The sequence below is a fragment of the Bombina bombina genome, chromosome 1 (genome assembly GCF_027579735.1).
Source record: "Bombina bombina isolate aBomBom1 chromosome 1, aBomBom1.pri, whole genome shotgun sequence".
Classification (NCBI taxonomy): Eukaryota; Metazoa; Chordata; class Amphibia; order Anura; family Bombinatoridae; genus Bombina; species Bombina bombina.
Genome location: NC_069499.1, coordinates 1,360,861,438 through 1,360,878,133, shown reverse-complemented (window position 1 = coordinate 1,360,878,133; position 16,696 = coordinate 1,360,861,438). Strand labels below are relative to the sequence as shown.

The 16,696-nt window shown below is 40.0% G+C and overlaps 1 pseudogene; it reads right to left on the bottom strand.

The window, feature by feature from the left end:
* Nucleotides 1-14,031: 14,031 nt before the first annotated feature.
* The window catches only part of LOC128664889 (uncharacterized), a 29,052-nt pseudogene continuing 26,387 nt past the window's right edge, over nucleotides 14,032-16,696 (bottom strand).

The window sequence follows — 16,696 nt, the reverse complement described above, 5'->3', positions numbered from 1 at the left end:
TATATATATATATATATTTACAGACATATATACACATTTAAACACATATATAGATATGTACACACATTTATATATAAATAAGTGCACTAGAGCCCTTTGCAGTTAAAGGGACACTCAAGTCAAAATCTTGATTCAGATAGAGCATGCAATTTTAAACAACTTTCCAATATACTTCCATTAACAAAATGTGCACAGTCTTTTTAAATTTACACTTTTTGAGTTCCCAGCACCTACTGAGCATGTGCAAGAATTTACAGAATATAAGTATATGCATTTGCGATTGGCTGATGGCTGCCACATGATACAGGGGGAGTGGAAATAGACATATTTTCACAAACATAGCAAGAAAGTGGATTCCCCAAATTGAGGGGTTTCCAAAAGTCTAGGCTTAATCAGCACAACCGTTAGTAATAACAACTCAAGAGACATAAGTGTCAAAAATATAAAAATATCCTTTAATAAATCACACAATTCACAGACATACCACATTCATGCATGGGATCCCAGTAATAAAAAGTCAATAGACTGAGAGCAAACTTCTGGTGCACCAGGGTGAACTGGATACGTATATATATTAATTAACCAGTGGTATTATATATTTGTAATCCACAAAAGAGATAGTTCCATATCTTTAGAGTCCCCAAAGTGCCGCTCTGCTGAACTAGCCAGACCAAACCCTCGACCCAAAAACAGTGATCGAATCACCTTTCAAAGCATACTTTTTCAAGCCGTGTGTGTTATTCACAGGTGCATCAATTGGTATTTCCTTCTTGACCACATTTGGTAAATAGTACTACCTGTGTTTGTAGTGCCAACGGCAGGATCTTCAATGCTTACATGGAGCGCGGTCTTACAGGGCAGGTCGGGGCTAGTCGGGATCCAATGCTGTGGAAACAGAAAAGAGAGGCTGCAAAGCACCGACGAGTCTGGACGCTCGTTTCACTCCTTCACATAGTGCAGCGTGGAGCTTCTTCCGGGTGCTGACGTCACCTAAATTAGAGTGTCCTTTTATTGGTGCATGGTATTTACCGGTCGTTGATTGATTCGTTGCTCTTCTTGTCAATCATGCTTTAGTTGTTTACAAAGTAGCAAGACTCATCCGATTAATGTAGCACTTCAAAACGTAATGTTTGTTACAAATATTTTTTGTCCAATCTCTTACGTGAAGTATAGCCAGCTTAATACCATAAAAGAAAAGCAAAAAAGCCAAACATTCATACAGCCATTCACAATACACACGAACAACCATAATTAAAAACAAAATATTAATCTTTATTTATTTCATAAATGTTTCTCTTAATTCTTTCAAATCTTGCTTTATTTCTTACTTATAGTATAACTTTGTGCGTGTATATATACAATTTTTTAATCATGAAAAAAGAGCTATCCTCAATTTACTTTAGCGCTTGTGCTGCTTTTTCAAAAAGGATATATATAAGCTACATTCAAATAGATTCCAAATTATTTAACTGGTCGATGTACAAACAGAGGGGGTTTCAGACCAAAAAGGAAGCAAATTCCAACTTCTCATTAAGTCCATTTGGTGATAATGTATTCAATCTATACATCCATCTTGTCTCTTTTTGTAATAAAATTGTGTCAATATCACCTCCACGGTTACTTAACTTAACAGACTCTATGCCAATAAATTGGAGACCATCAGTTTTAGATCCATGAAATTGTGCAAAATGCCTTGCAACTGGGCTGTCTATATCACAATGCTTAATGTCGTCTCTATGTTCAGTAATGCGAGATCGTAGCTCTCTAAAAGTTTTTCCTACATAAAACTTTTTACACGAACAAAAGAGAAGATATATTACTCCTTTAGTAGAGCAATTGATAAAGGAATTGATCTTATACGTAATCCCTGTATTAAAAAACATACTGATTTTGTAATACAATTATTGAAATTTATTCTGGAAAACAATAAATTTTTGTTTGATGGAAAATGCTACAGACAAAAACGAGGAACAGCCATGGGGGCTACATGTGCACCAACTTACGCATGCCTACATCTTGGTGGATGGGAAGATCAGACTGTCTTTAGTGAACATGCTGAGATAGTTGGTGCACATGTAGCCCTGTGGATAAGATATGTGGACGATATCCTCCTATTATGGGATGGTAGTGAATCTGACTTGCTTCAGTTTGTCACTTTGCTTAACTCAAACGACAAAAATATTTTTCTTACATGTAATTACAATTACAATTCAATTGATTTTTTAGATTTGAAAATAAGTAAAAAGGAAGGGATATTGGTAACTGAAGTTTTTCGTAAGCCAACTGCAACTAACAATTTACTTTTAGGAACGAGCCACCATCCTGAAAATTTGAAGCGAGGTATACCCTATGGGCAATTTCTGCGCTTGCGCCGAATTTGCTCTGAGGATCATGTTTTCAGAAAACAGGCGAAAGAGATGATGACTCGTTTCCTCGAAAGAGGATACTCAAAGAGGTGTGTAAAAAGAGCACTATTCAGAGCATCACAGCAGAATAGAAAAGACCTCCTTTACCAAAACAAACAAAATAAAAAAGAAGAGAATAAGATCAGATTTATCACTAAGTATAACACACACTGGGGTAAGGTAAGATCTATCCTAGGGAAAAACTGGCACCTTTTGACTAATGATAACACACTCCATGAATATGTGGGTGATTACCCACTTATGACTGCGAGAAGGCCTAATAACTTAAAAGACAATCTTGTTAAGAGTGAATTTAATAAAGTCCCTACAGGCAATTGGCTAGAACAAGCTGCCCATAAAATGGTTGGAAGTTCACCTTGTAGCCACTGTGTATGTTGCCAATTTATGTGTAGAACCAAGACATTCTGTACTAATACAGGGATTACGTATAAGATCAATTCCTTTATCAATTGCTCTACTAAAGGAGTAATATATCTTCTCTTTTGTTCGTGTAAAAAGTTTTATGTAGGAAAAACTTTTAGAGAGCTACGATCTCGCATTACTGAACATAGAGACGACATTAAGCATTGTGATATAGACAGCCCAGTTGCAAGGCATTTTGCACAATTTCATGGATCTAAAACTGATGGTCTCCAATTTATTGGCATAGAGTCTTTTAAGTTAAGTAACCGTGGAGGTGATATTGACACACTTTTATTACAAAAAGAGACAAGATGGATGTATAGATTTAATACATTATCACCAAATGGACTTAATGAGAAGTTGGAATTTGCTTCCTTTTTGGTCTGAAACCCCCTCTGTTTGTACATCGACCAGTTAAATAATTTGGAATCTATTTGAATGTAGCTTATATATATCCTTTTTGAAAAAGCAGCACAAGTGCTAAAGTAAATTGAGGATAGCTCTTTTTTCATGATTAAAAAATTGTATATATACACGCACAAAGTTATACTATAAGTAAGAAATAAAGCAAGATTTGAAAGAATTAAGAGAAACATTTATGAAATAAATAAAGATTAATATTTTGTTTTTAATTATGGTTGTTCGTGTGTATTGTGAATGGCTGTATGAATGTTTGGCTTTTTTGCTTTTCTTTTATGGTATTAAGCTGGCTATACTTCACGTAAGAGATTGGACAACAAATATTTGTAACAAACATTACGTTTTGAAGTGCTACATTAATCGGATGAGTCTTGCTACTTTGTAAACAACTAAAGCATGATTGACAAGAAGAGCAACGAATCAATCAACGACCGGTAAATACCATGCACCAATAAAAGGACACTCTAATTTAGGTGACGTCAGCACCCGGAAGAAGCTCCACGCTGCACTATGTGAAGGAGTGAAACGAGCGTCCAGACTCGTCGGTGCTTTGCAGCCTCTCTTTTCTGTTTCCACAGCATTGGATCCCGACTAGCCCCGACCTGCCCTGTAAGACCGCGCTCCATGTAAGCATTGAAGATCCTGCCGTTGGCACTACAAACACAGGTAGTACTATTTACCAAATGTGGTCAAGAAGGAAATACCAATTGATGCACCTGTGAATAACACACACGGCTTGAAAAAGTATGCTTTGAAAGGTGATTCGATCACTGTTTTTGGGTCGAGGGTTTGGTCTGGCTAGTTCAGCAGAGCGGCACTTTGGGGACTCTAAAGATATGGAACTATCTCTTTTGTGGATTACAAATATCTAATACCACTGGTTAATTAATATATATACGTATCCAGTTCACCCTGGTGCACCAGAAGTTTGCTCTCAGTCTATTGACTTTTTATTACTGGGATCCCATGCATGAATGTGGTATGTCTGTGAATTGTGTGATTTATTAAAGGATATTTTTATATTTTTGACACTTATGTCTCTTGAGTTGTTATTACTAACGGTTGTGCTGATTAAGCCTAGACTTTTGGAAACCCCTCAATTTGGGGAATCCACTTTCTTGCTATGTTTGTGAAAATATTACTTTCTAGGTAGCACCTGTTTCTTTTATAATAAGTATTTGAGTGCAGCTACTCTGTTTTGTTTTGGAAATAGACATAACTTTGAAATTTATCAGAAAAAAAATGTACTACTCATTTGAAGTTAAGCCTCAGTGCTACTGCATTGTCTTGTTATCATGCATTTGTTAATTATACAAATCTACTGTATTTACTGGTCTTTTAAGTAGATGAGAACATGAAAATTCACATTTATGCAATATTCATATTTTATAAAGTGTTATACTGTGTATTTACTATAAATATTTTAAATTCCAATGTTCTGCACATAGCAGAATATGTTCTAAATATTAATAAATAGATATTCCTATATATCTGTTTATATCTATACCTCTATACCTTTATATATATATATATATATAGATAGATATATAGATAGATAGATAGATAGATAAAACCAAGGCCATTTGGTTTTGATCTAAGGTCAGGTTTGGGTATATGGCTTGTATAGAGGCTTCAGGAAAATATGGGTCTGATCTGATGTCAGGTTTAGGTATATGGCTTCTACAGGGTTAGGCTTAGGTGTTTAGCTTTTACAGTAGATGCAGAGTTATTTTGATTAGATTTGATAATGTACATATCATGTATATAGAAGAGCTGCAAGTCAGTGGTCTATTCTGATATTATATGTGGGTGCATGATTGACAGGAGCTACAGGGGTTTGATCTGAGGGCTAAATCTTAACATAGTTTACTCTTCCTGAGTCATCTATTGATGACTCAGTATTTTAATAGAGGACAGCTGACAGCTCTAGTGTGTCAGTCACTTTCCCTGCCATAGAGCTGTGTAAATTTACTCAGTCTGCAAAGTGGGCTGCTCTGTCTTTAAAGGCCTGGGCCTATTTTGGGGGTCTGCATGTGTGCTATATAATTGTTGGTAAGTGGATCCTGAGCTTAGAGATCCTCTATTGGCTGTCTGTTAGTCTGCAGTCTTCGATCTGAAAAACTTAAAGGACCAGTCAACACAGTAGATTTGCATAATCAACAAATGCAAGATAACAAGACAATGCAATAGCACTTAGTCTGAACTTCAAATGAGTAGTAGATTTTTTTTCTGACAATTTTAAAAGTTATGTCTTTTTCCACTCCCCCTGTACCATGTGACAGCCATCAGCCAATCACAAATGCATACACGTACCATGTGACAGCCATCAGCCATTCACAAATGCATACACACTTATTCTTGCACATGCTCAGTAGGAGCTGGTGAATAAAAAAGTTTAAATATAAAAAGACTGTGCACATTTAGTTAATAGAAGTAAATTGGAAAGTTGTTTAAAATGGCATGCTCTATCTGAATAATAAAAGTTTAATTTTGATTGAGTGTCCCTTTAAAGGGACAGGAAACCCCAACATTTTCTTTTGTGATTTGGATAGAACATACAATTTTATACAACTTTCCAATTTACTTCTATTATCAAATTTGCTTCATTCTCTTGTTATCTTTTGTTAAAGTAACAGCATTACACTGCTGGCAGTTAGATGAACACATCTAGTTAGCCAATCACAAGAGAAAAATTGTGTGCAGGCACCAATCTAGCTCCTACTAGTGTAGGATATGTGCATATTCTTTTTCAACAAGGGATGCCAAGAGAACGAAACACATTTGAAAATAGAAGTGAATTCAAAAGTGTCTTAAAATTACATGCTCCTTTAAAGGGCTATATAACCCAAAATGTTTATTTAATGATTCACACAGAGCATACACGTGTATTATAAACTATTATAAATGTGCTTCAGTATCTTGTATCTTGTTATCCTTGGTTGAAGGAGATGGAAATATAATCCGGTAGAACATTTTGGGGAATTGTTTTCTCCTGTTAAGTGTAGTCAGTCCACGGGTCATCCATTACTTATGGGATTATAACTCCTCCCTAACAGGAAGTGCAAGAGGATCACCCAAGCAGAGCTGCTATATAGCTCCTCCCCTCTACGTCATATCCAGTCATTCTCTTGAACCTAACTAAAGATAGGACGTGTGAGAGGACTGTGGTGTGTTAAACTTAGATTTTATTTCTTCAATCAAAAGTTTGTTATTTTAAACGGCACCGGAGTGTGTTGTTTGTTCTCAGGCAGCATTAGAAGAAGAATCTGCCTGAGTTTTCTATGATCTTAGCGGTCGTAACTAAGATCCACTTGCTGTTCTCGGCCATTCTGAGGAGTGAGGTAACTTCAGAACAGGGGATAGCATGCAGAGCCCACCTGCAAGGAGGTATGTGCAGTAAATTATTTTCTAAGGAATGGAATTGACTGAGAAAATACTGCTAATACCGATGTAATGTAAGTGCAGCCTTAAATGCAGTAGTAGCGACTGGTATCAGGCTGATATGTATGTATGTATACTCTGAGGTATTTCTGGGGAATGGAATTTCACTAAGAAAATACTGTCAATATTAAAGTAATATTTGAGCCTGCACTGCAGTGAAAGCGACTAGCAGCAGGCTTATTAATAACACTTCATAATTTTCAATTTTAAAACGTTTACTGGCATGTTAATCGTTTTTTCTGAGGTACTTTGTGATAAAACTTTATGGGCATGATTTTTACCACATGGCTGTCGTTTTTTTTCTGCATAAAAACAGTTTACTGAGCTTTCCCACTGTTGTAATATGAGTGAGAGGGGCCTATTTTAGCGCTTTATTGCGCAGTAAAAATTTAGTCACAGTCTTCCTATTTCTTCCTCCATGATCCAGGACGTCTCTACAGAGCCCAGGGGTCTCCAAAACTAGTTTTGAGGGAGGTAATCAGTCACAGCAGACCTGTGACAGTGTGTTTGATTGTGATAAAAACGTTTATTATTTCAACTGTTATCCGTTTTGGGTATTAAGGGGTTAATCATCCTTTTGCTGGTGGGTGCAATCCTCTGCTAACTTTATACATTTTCTGTTAAAATTTGGTTGTTTTAACATATTTGGTTCATTGTTAATTCAACTGTGTCACATTTTTATGTTTCTTAAAGGCGCAGTAGCGTTTTTTATATAGCTTGTAAATTTATTTAAAAGTTTTTTCCAAGCTTGCTAGTGTTATTGCTAGTCTGTTTAAACATGTCTGACACAGATGAATCTGTTTGTTCACTATGTTTAAAGGCCAATGTGGAGCCCAATAGAAATTTGTGCACTCAATGTATAGATGTTACTTTGAATAAAAGTCAAACTTTATATGTTAAAAAAATATCACCAGACAACAAGGGGAAAGTTATGCCGACTAACTCTCCTCACGTGTCAGTACCTTCGCCTCCCGCTCAGGAGGTGCGTGATATTGTGGCGCCAAGTACATCAGGGCGGCCCATACAAATCACTTTGCAAGACATGGCTAATGTTATGACTGAAGTACTATCTAAATTGCCAGAATTAAGAGGTAAACGCGATCACTCTGGGGTAAGAACAAAGTGCGCTGATAATAGTAGAGCCATGTCTGATACTGCGTCACAATTTGCAGAACATGAGGAAGGAGAGCTTCATTCTGTGGGTGACGGATCTGATCCAAGTAAACTGGATTCAGAGATTTCAAATTTTAAATTTAAGCTTGAGAACCTCCGTGTATTACTAGGGGAGGTATTAGCGGCTCTGAATGATTGTAACACGGTTGCAATTCCAGAGAAAGTATGTAGGCTGGATAAATATTTTGCGGTACCGGCGTGTACTGACGTTTTTCCTATACCTAAAAGGCTTACAGAAATTGTTAACAAGGAGTGGGATAGACCCGGTGTGCCCTTTTCACCCCCTCCTATATTTAGAAAAATGTTTCCAATAGACGCCACCACACGGGATCTATGGCAGACGATCCCTAAGGTGGAGGGAGCAGTTTCTACTCTGGCTAAGCGCACCACTATCCCGGTGGAGGATAGCTGTGCTTTTTCAGATCCAATGGATAAAAAGTTAGAGGGTTACCTTAAGAAAATGTTTGTTCAGCAAGGTTTTATATTACAACCCCTTGCATGCATCGCGCCTGTCACTGCTGCGGCGGCATTCTGGTTTGAGTCTCTGGAAGAGACCCTTAGCACAGCTCCATTGGATGAGATTATGAACAAGCTTAAAGCCCTTAAGCTAGCTAATTCATTTATTTCTGATGCCGTAGTACACTTAACCAAACTTACGGCTAAGAACTCCGGATTCGCCATTCAAGCGCGCAGAGCGCTGTGGCTTAAATCCTGGTCAGCTGATGTGACTTCTAAATCTAAATTGCTTAATATTCCTTTCAAAGGGCAGACATTATTTGGGCCCGGCTTGAAAGAAATTATCGCTGACATTACTGGAGGTAAGGGCCATGCCCTGCCTCAAGACAGGGCCAAACCAAAGGCTAAACAGTCTAATTTTCGTGCCTTTCGTAATTTCAAGGCAGGAGCAGCATCAACTTTCTCCGCTCCAAGACAGGAAGGAACTGTTGCTCGCTACAGACAGGGCTGGAAACCTAACCAGTCCTGGAACAAGGGCAAGCAGGCCAGAAAACCTGCCCCTAAGACAGCATGAAGTGAGGGCCCCCGATCCGGAAACGGATATAGTGGGGGGCAGACTTTCTCTCTTTGCCCAGGCTTGGGCAAGAGATGTCCAGGATCCCTGGGCGTTGGAAATCATATCTCAGGGATATCTTCTGGACTTCAAAGCTTCTCCTCCACAAGGGAGATTTCATCTTTCAAGGTTATCAGCAAACCAGATAAAGAAAGAGGCGTTTCTACGCTGTGTATAAGACCTCTTACTAATGGGAGTGATCCACCCAGTTCCGCGGTCGGAACACGGGCAAGGATTCTATTCAAATCTGTTTGTGGTTCCCAAAAAAGAGGGAACCTTCAGACCAATCTTGGACTTAAAGATCCTAAACAAATTCCTAAGAGTTCCATCGTTCAAAATGGAAACTATTCGAACCATCTTACCCATGATCCAAGAGGGTCAGTACATGACCACAGTGGATTTAAAGGATGCCTACCTTCACATACCGATTCACAAGGATCATTACCGGTATCTAAGATTTGCCTTCCTAAACAGGCATTACCAGTTTGTAGCTCTTCCCTTCGGGTTAGCTACGGCTCCAAGAATCTTTACAAAGGTTCTGGGCTCTCTTCTGGCGGTACTAAGACCGCGAGGCATAGCGGTAGCTCCGTACCTAGATGACATTCTGATACAAGCGTCAAGTTTCCAAACTGCCAAGTCTCATACAGAGTTAGTTCTGGCATTTCTAAGGTCGCATGGGTGGAAGGTGAACGTAGAAAAGAGTTCTCTATTGCCACTCACGAGAGTTCCCTTTCTAGGGACTCTTATAGATTCTGTAGAAATTAAAATTTACCTGACGGAGGACAGGTTATCAAAACTTCTAAATGCTTGCCGTGTCCTTCATTCCATTCAACACCCGTCAGTGGCTCAGTGCATGGAGGTAATCGGCTTAATGGTAGCGGCAATGGACATAGTACCATTTGCGCGCCTGCATCTCAGACCGCTGCAATTGTGCATGCTAAGTCAGTGGAATGGGGATTACTCAGATTTGTCCCCTCTGCTAAATCTGGATCAAGAGACCAGAGATTCTCTTCTATGGTGGCTTTCTCGGCCACATCTGTCCAAGGGGATGCCCTTCCGCAGGCCAGATTGGACGATTGTAACAACAGACGCCAGCCTTCTAGGTTGGGGCGCAGTCTGGAATTCCCTGAAGGCTCAGGGATCATGGACTCAGGAGGAGAGACTCCTTCCAATAAACATTCTGGAATTAAGAGCAATTTTCAATGCTCTTTTAGCTTGGCCTCAGTTAGCAACTCTGAGGTTCATCAGGTTTCAGTCGGACAACATCACGACTGTGGCTTACATCAACCATCAAGGAGGAACAAGGAGTTCCCTAGTGATGATGGAAGTCTCAAAGATAATTCGCTGGGCAGAGTCTCACTCTTGCCACCTGTCAGCGATCCACATCCCAGGCGTGGAGAACTGGGAGGCGGATTTTCTAAGTCGCCAGACCTTTCATCCGGGGGAGTGGGAACTTCATCCGGAGGTGTTTGCCCAACTGCTTCATCATTGGGGCAAACCAGATCTGGATCTCATGGCGTCTCGCCAGAACGCCAAGCTTCCTTGTTACGGATCCAGGTCCAGGGACCCGGGAGCGGTGCTGATAGATGCTCTGACAGCACCTTGGGTCTTCAACATGGCTTATGTGTTTCCACCTTTCCCGATGCTTCCTCGATTGATTGCCAGGATCAAACAGGAGAGAGCATCGGTGATTCTAATAGCGCCTGCGTGGCCACGCAGGACCTGGTATGCAGATCTAGTGGATATGTCGTCCTGTCCACCATGGTCTCTGCCTCTGAGACAGGACCTTCTGATTCAGGGTCCTTTAAAACATCCAAATCTAATTTCTCTGAGGCTGACTGCATGGAGATTGAACGCTTGATTCTATCAAAGCGTGGATTCTCGGAGTCAGTGATTGATACCTTAATACAGGCTAGGAAACCTGTTACCAGGAAAATTTACCATAAAATATGGCGTAAATACTTATATTGGTGCGAATCCAAGAGTTACTCATGGAGTAAGGTTAGGATTCCTAGGATATTGTCTTTTCTACAAGAGGGTTTAGAAAAGGGTTTATCTGCTAGTTCGTTAAAGGGACAGATTTCAGCTCTGTCTATCCTTTTACACAAACGTCTGGCAGAAGTTCCAGACGTTCAGGCTTTTTGTCAGGCTTTGGCTAGGATTAAGCCTGTGTTTAAGACTGTTGCTCCGCCGTGGAGCTTAAACTTAGTTCTTAACGTTCTGCAAGGTGTTCCGTTTGAACCCCTTCATTCCATCGATATCAAGCTGTTATCTTGGAAAGTTCTTTTTTAATGGCTATTTCCTCGGCTCGAAGAGTCTCTGAGTTATCGGCCTTACATTGTGATTCTCCTTATCTGATTTTTCATTCAGACAAGGTAGTTCTGCGTACTAAACCTAAGGTAGTCACTAACAAGAATATCAATCAAGAGATTGTTGTTCCATCATTGTGCCCTAACCCTTCTTCAAAGAAGGAACGACTTTTGCACAATCTGGACGTCGTCCGTGCCCTGAAATTTTATTTGCAGGCAACTAAAGATTTTCGTCAAACTTCTTCCCTGTTTGTCGTTTATTCTGGACAGAGGAGAGGTCAAAAAGCTTCGGCTACCTCTCTCTCTTTTTGGCTTCGTAGCATAATACGTTTAGCCTATGAGACTGCTGGACAGCAGCCTCCTGAAAGGATTACAGCTCATTCTACTAGAGCTGTGGCTTCCACTTGGGCCTTTAAGAATGAGGCCTCTGTTGAACAGATTTGCAAGGCTGCAACTTGGTCTTCACTTCACACTTTTTCAAAATTTTACAAATTTGACACTTTTTCTTCTTCGGAGGCTGTTTTTGGGAGAAAGGTTCTACAGGCAGTGGTTCCTTCCGTGTAAAGATCCTGCCTGTCCCTCCCGTCATCCGTGTACTTTTAGCTTTGGTATTGGTATCCCATACGTAATGGATGACCCGTGGACTGACTACACTTAACAGGAGAAAATATAATTTATGCTTACCTGATAAATTCATTTCTCTTGTAGTGTAGTCAGTCCACGGCCCGCCCTGTTTTTACGGCAGGTCTAAATTTTAATTAAACTCCAGTCACCACTGCACCCTATAGTTTCTCCTTTCTCGTATGGTTTCGGTCGAATGACTGGATATGACGTAGAGGGGAGGAGCTATATAGCAGCTCTGCTTGGGTGATCCTCTTGCACTTCCTGTTAGGGAGGAGTTATAATCCCATAAGTAATGGATGACCCGTGGACTGACTACACTACAGGAGAAATGAATTTATCAGGTAAGCATAAATTATATTTTTAGTTCAGTCCCTTCAAACCTCAACAGAAATGCATTTGCCAAAGGGTACCTTCCATATTTGACCAGACAAATTTGAGACTTTGAAACTCTGACAATGGTTTCATAGTGCTCAAATAAACATTTACATGTGACATAAATACAGTAACATCATCATCATAAGCAATGCATTTTACACAACCCGCTGGGCATTTGCCTCAACATGTGTTATATTATGATAGTCCTTGTTTGCATCTAAAAGAAATGGTCAGTTGAAAAACATAAAAGAGACTTAAAGGGACAGTCTACAATAGAATTTTAATCATTTTAAAAGATAGATAATCCCTTTATTACCCATTCCCCAGTTTTGCATAACCAACACAGATATATTAATATACTTTTTACCTCTGTGATTACCTTGTATCTAGGAACCTTCTTCCAGCCCCCTGATCACATGACTGTGACTGTTTATTATCTATTGTCTTGCAGTTAGCATTGTGATGGGCTAAATCTTAAATAACTTTCTGTGCCTGAACACAGTGTTATCTATATGGCCCATGTGTACGTTCAGTCTCTTTTTGTTGAAAAACAATTTAAAAAGCATGTGATAAGAGGCAGCCCTCAAAGGCTTAGAAATTAGCATATGAGTCTGTCTAGGTTTAGTTTCAACTAAGAATACCAAGAGAAAAAAGCAAATTTGATGATAAAAGTAAATTGGAAAGTTGATTAAAATTACAAGTCCTATCTGAATAATGAAAGTTTAAAGGGACAGTCTAGTATAAATTAAACTTTCATTATTCAGATAGGATTTTTAATTTTAATCAACTTTCCAATTTACTTTTATCATAAAATTTGCTTTTTTCTCTTGGTATTCTTAGTTTAAACTAAACATAGGTAGGCTGATATGCTAATTTCTAAGCCTTTGAGAGCTGCTTCTTATCACATGCTTTTTAAATCTCTTTTCAACACAAAGAGACAGAAAGTACACATGGGCCATATAGATAACACTGTGTTCAGGCACAGGGGGTTGTTTAAGATTTAGCACATTACAATGTTAAATGCAAGACAATAGATAATAAAGAGTCACAGTCATGTGATCAGGGGGCTGGAAGAAGGTTCCTAGATACAAGGTAATCACAGAGGTAAAAAAGTATATTAATATATCTGTGTTGGTTATGCAAAACTGGGAAATGGGTAATAAAGGGATTAGCTATCTTTTAAAACAATACAAATTCTATGGTAGACTGTCCCTTTAATTTTGACTAGACTGTCCCTTTAAGCAACAACTTTTATTCATTCTTGCCAGGTGTCAAGTCCTACAAAAAAGTGTGAGGAATCACCAAGACTTCCACCCCCCCCCTCACAATTAATATTGTTTATAGACACACTGTATTTATATGTATACAATCTATACACTCTGGTTAAAGAAAGCAAATTAAAACCAATGAAGGGCTGAATGGTTGCCTTTGTGTCTGAGGATGGACACCCATGGTTACATTTTTTTCATGGCAGGGGAAAAATTTTATTTGTAATTTAGGATTCAACTGATACCGAATACTAAGAAGCCAGACACACTTTTAGAACACATGAAGGGGCATTTGCATATAGATTAACATGAATAAAAAGCTAAGAGCCTTAGTAATATTTTAGTAGATGTTACTCCCTGGCTCTCAGGATGTGTAAAGCTCTGTAATGTAAACATCTTATATGATCTTGATAAGGTTTGTGTGTGCACTTACTCTGCAGTAAAAAAACAATGATAATATGATTTAAAGTAAAATTATGGTCACAAGGCGTCTGAGTGTAATTTTCTTTTACCATTAACAATGTTTAGCAAGTAACACTGGTAGAGGAAGCAAGAGGCATGAGGGCACAGTAGCAATGAAAACAAAACAGGTCACCTTGCACTTTGGGGTGAAACTGGTAAGGCTGAATCTGCAACAAATATATTATTTTGCACAGGTCAGCATTCTACAGAGAATCTGGCCTGCTGACCATAAATTGATAGACATACAGACACCAACATTGATAAACAGACTCCACATGCTATTAGTGTACTACTGCCAAGATGTTTCACAAACACATTTAATTGCAAGGACTATTTTCCTTTGTTCCACCTGCAAAAAAAGTGTAGAAACTCCATTCTGCCATTTATCACAACTATTGTGTCTTTTCACAGGGTATGGAATTGTCCCTGGCAGAGACTGGCACACATCATCCAGCGGCCCAGTCACCCAGTCATTCTCTCCCCCGTCAATCTCACCTCCTTATATAGAATCCACTGATTCAATAACAGACAGACACGCACCCCTCATCTGCCTTCTCTCACAGACAAGTTCTTCCTGTACAGCTAAACTTGGTTCCGGCACAGACAGACCCACACAGTCTATCTGCCTTTCTCCCCCCATCAGTCTCACCATGTACAGCTAACGGTAATTCTGCCGATACTGCTGGTTTAAGTACAGGAAGACACACACCGCCTGTCTCTCGTTCTCCCCAGTCAGTCTCTTCTCTTACAGATTCACCTCTCAGCACAGACACCCCCAGTTCAGGCACAGCCCTGCGCACACATGCACTCTGTCCTCCCTCCTGGTCATAATGTCTCTGAGCATTTTTACACACAGCCCTTTCCACATAAGGGTCTGCCACTAATGTCACTAGGTCACATGTAGCATTGTCAGGCACATAAAGAGATAACAATCTACCCAAATCAGTAGCCAGTAAAACATCATTAGGAATATTTTCAGATACCCCCACATTTCTTAAACCTCTCCCCACTCCCCAATCAAGATATACACATGCCATAGGCACTGCAAGTTTCATTCCCCCAATCCCTTTAACTGCTAGAGTCTTTCCAGGGATAATGTTCTCAGAGTTCACTAGCTTTGGATGCACCATAGTCACTTCTGCACCTGTGTCCCTTAGCCCTAGGGTTACCTTATCTCCAACAGTCACAGGTTGCAAGTTCTCATGGTTGTTTTCCTCTGGACAGGTAACAAACAAAACAGATGCTGGTACTTCTGAGGGATTACTCCCTCCAGCTGATTGCCCCAAGTTAATCCTCTCTGGGCAAGTGGAGCTGATGTGGCCCACTTTGTTGCAAACAAAACATCTGCGGGTATCCCCCTGCCCAGATGCAACACTCGCCCCTCCTTTCCCAGAGGGAGCAGAAACACTGGATAAAGGCACAGCAGGTTTTGTGAAGGGGGGTCGTGCAGCAGCTCCTTTACAGGTGGATCCCCCCTTAGAAAAGGATTTCCTCCCATTATCTGGAGACCTGTTAGCTGTGTAAAAATCAGCCAGCTCGCCAGCTTCCAATGCTGTTATGGGCTTCCGATCTAAAACCCATTCTTGAACTCCGGCTGGGCACAGCTGCATAAATTGCTCCTTCACCATCAAATCTTCCAGCTCCTCCATTGTGGCAACTTTTAATCCTCTGACCCACTGTTTAAAGGCTGTCATCAAGTTCCCAACAGCTGTAATATAGCTCTCTGACAAACCTTTCTGCAGAGAACGGAATTTCTTTCGGTAAACTTCAGGAGTAAGATTGTATCTCCTCTGCAGTGCAGCTTTAATGGAATCATAGTCCTGATCAAACTCTGGGGGTAGTTCAGCAAACGCCTCCAGTGCAGGACCTTTCAGGCCAGGGGTAAGGTACTTGGCCCACTGCTCCCTTGGCAACTGGAACTGTCTGCAAACTTTCTCAAAGCTATGCAGGAATACATCCACATCTCCATCTTTCTCCAGGGTTGGAAAATTCTCTGCACGCACTCTGGGAGCAGGGGGGTCTCTAGGTTCACTAACAACAGGTGAGACCATCCCTCTCTCCAACCGTGCAAGCTGTAGCTGATACTCTCTCTCCGCCTGTCATTCATCAGCCTGTCTTTCAGCAGCCTGTCTCTCAGCTGCCAGAGACGCCTGTCATTCAGCAGCCTGTCTTTCATAAAACTTTGTAATCAGTTCCATGCGCAAACTTGCATCCACTGAGCCCATATGTTTAAGAACAGTTTGCAAATAACAGTCCAATGGATCCCCAGATCCTGATGAATCACCGCCCACAGCTGCAGACATCTCTCCTGAGACTTCAACTGGTGTGATTTGGCTGTTATCATATTCAACAAGAGCTTGAATTAGTAAATCTTTGTTCTTTGAACGTATTGGAATATCCCGCTCCTGGCATAGGAGTATAAGTGCCTCTCTAGATCGCTGCTCGTATGCCTCCATAGCAAAAATAAAATAGAAAAGAAAAACAGAGAATATGGAAGGGGACTGTTTGCAATGTGTGACTATATAATGCACTGAGTTTTAGCCTTTGGAAATTGTAGGAATCAATTTCTTTTAGTACCGGGATTTTCACACTAGCAAATCCTCAAGCATTAAAATCTAATAATAAAAAAAATTATCTACACCGCTGCATACCAATTTGTGACGAACCAAGGTTATCCAACCCTGCGCCAGTCACTTATTTGGCACAGAAAGGGTTTTCAGCCCCCTT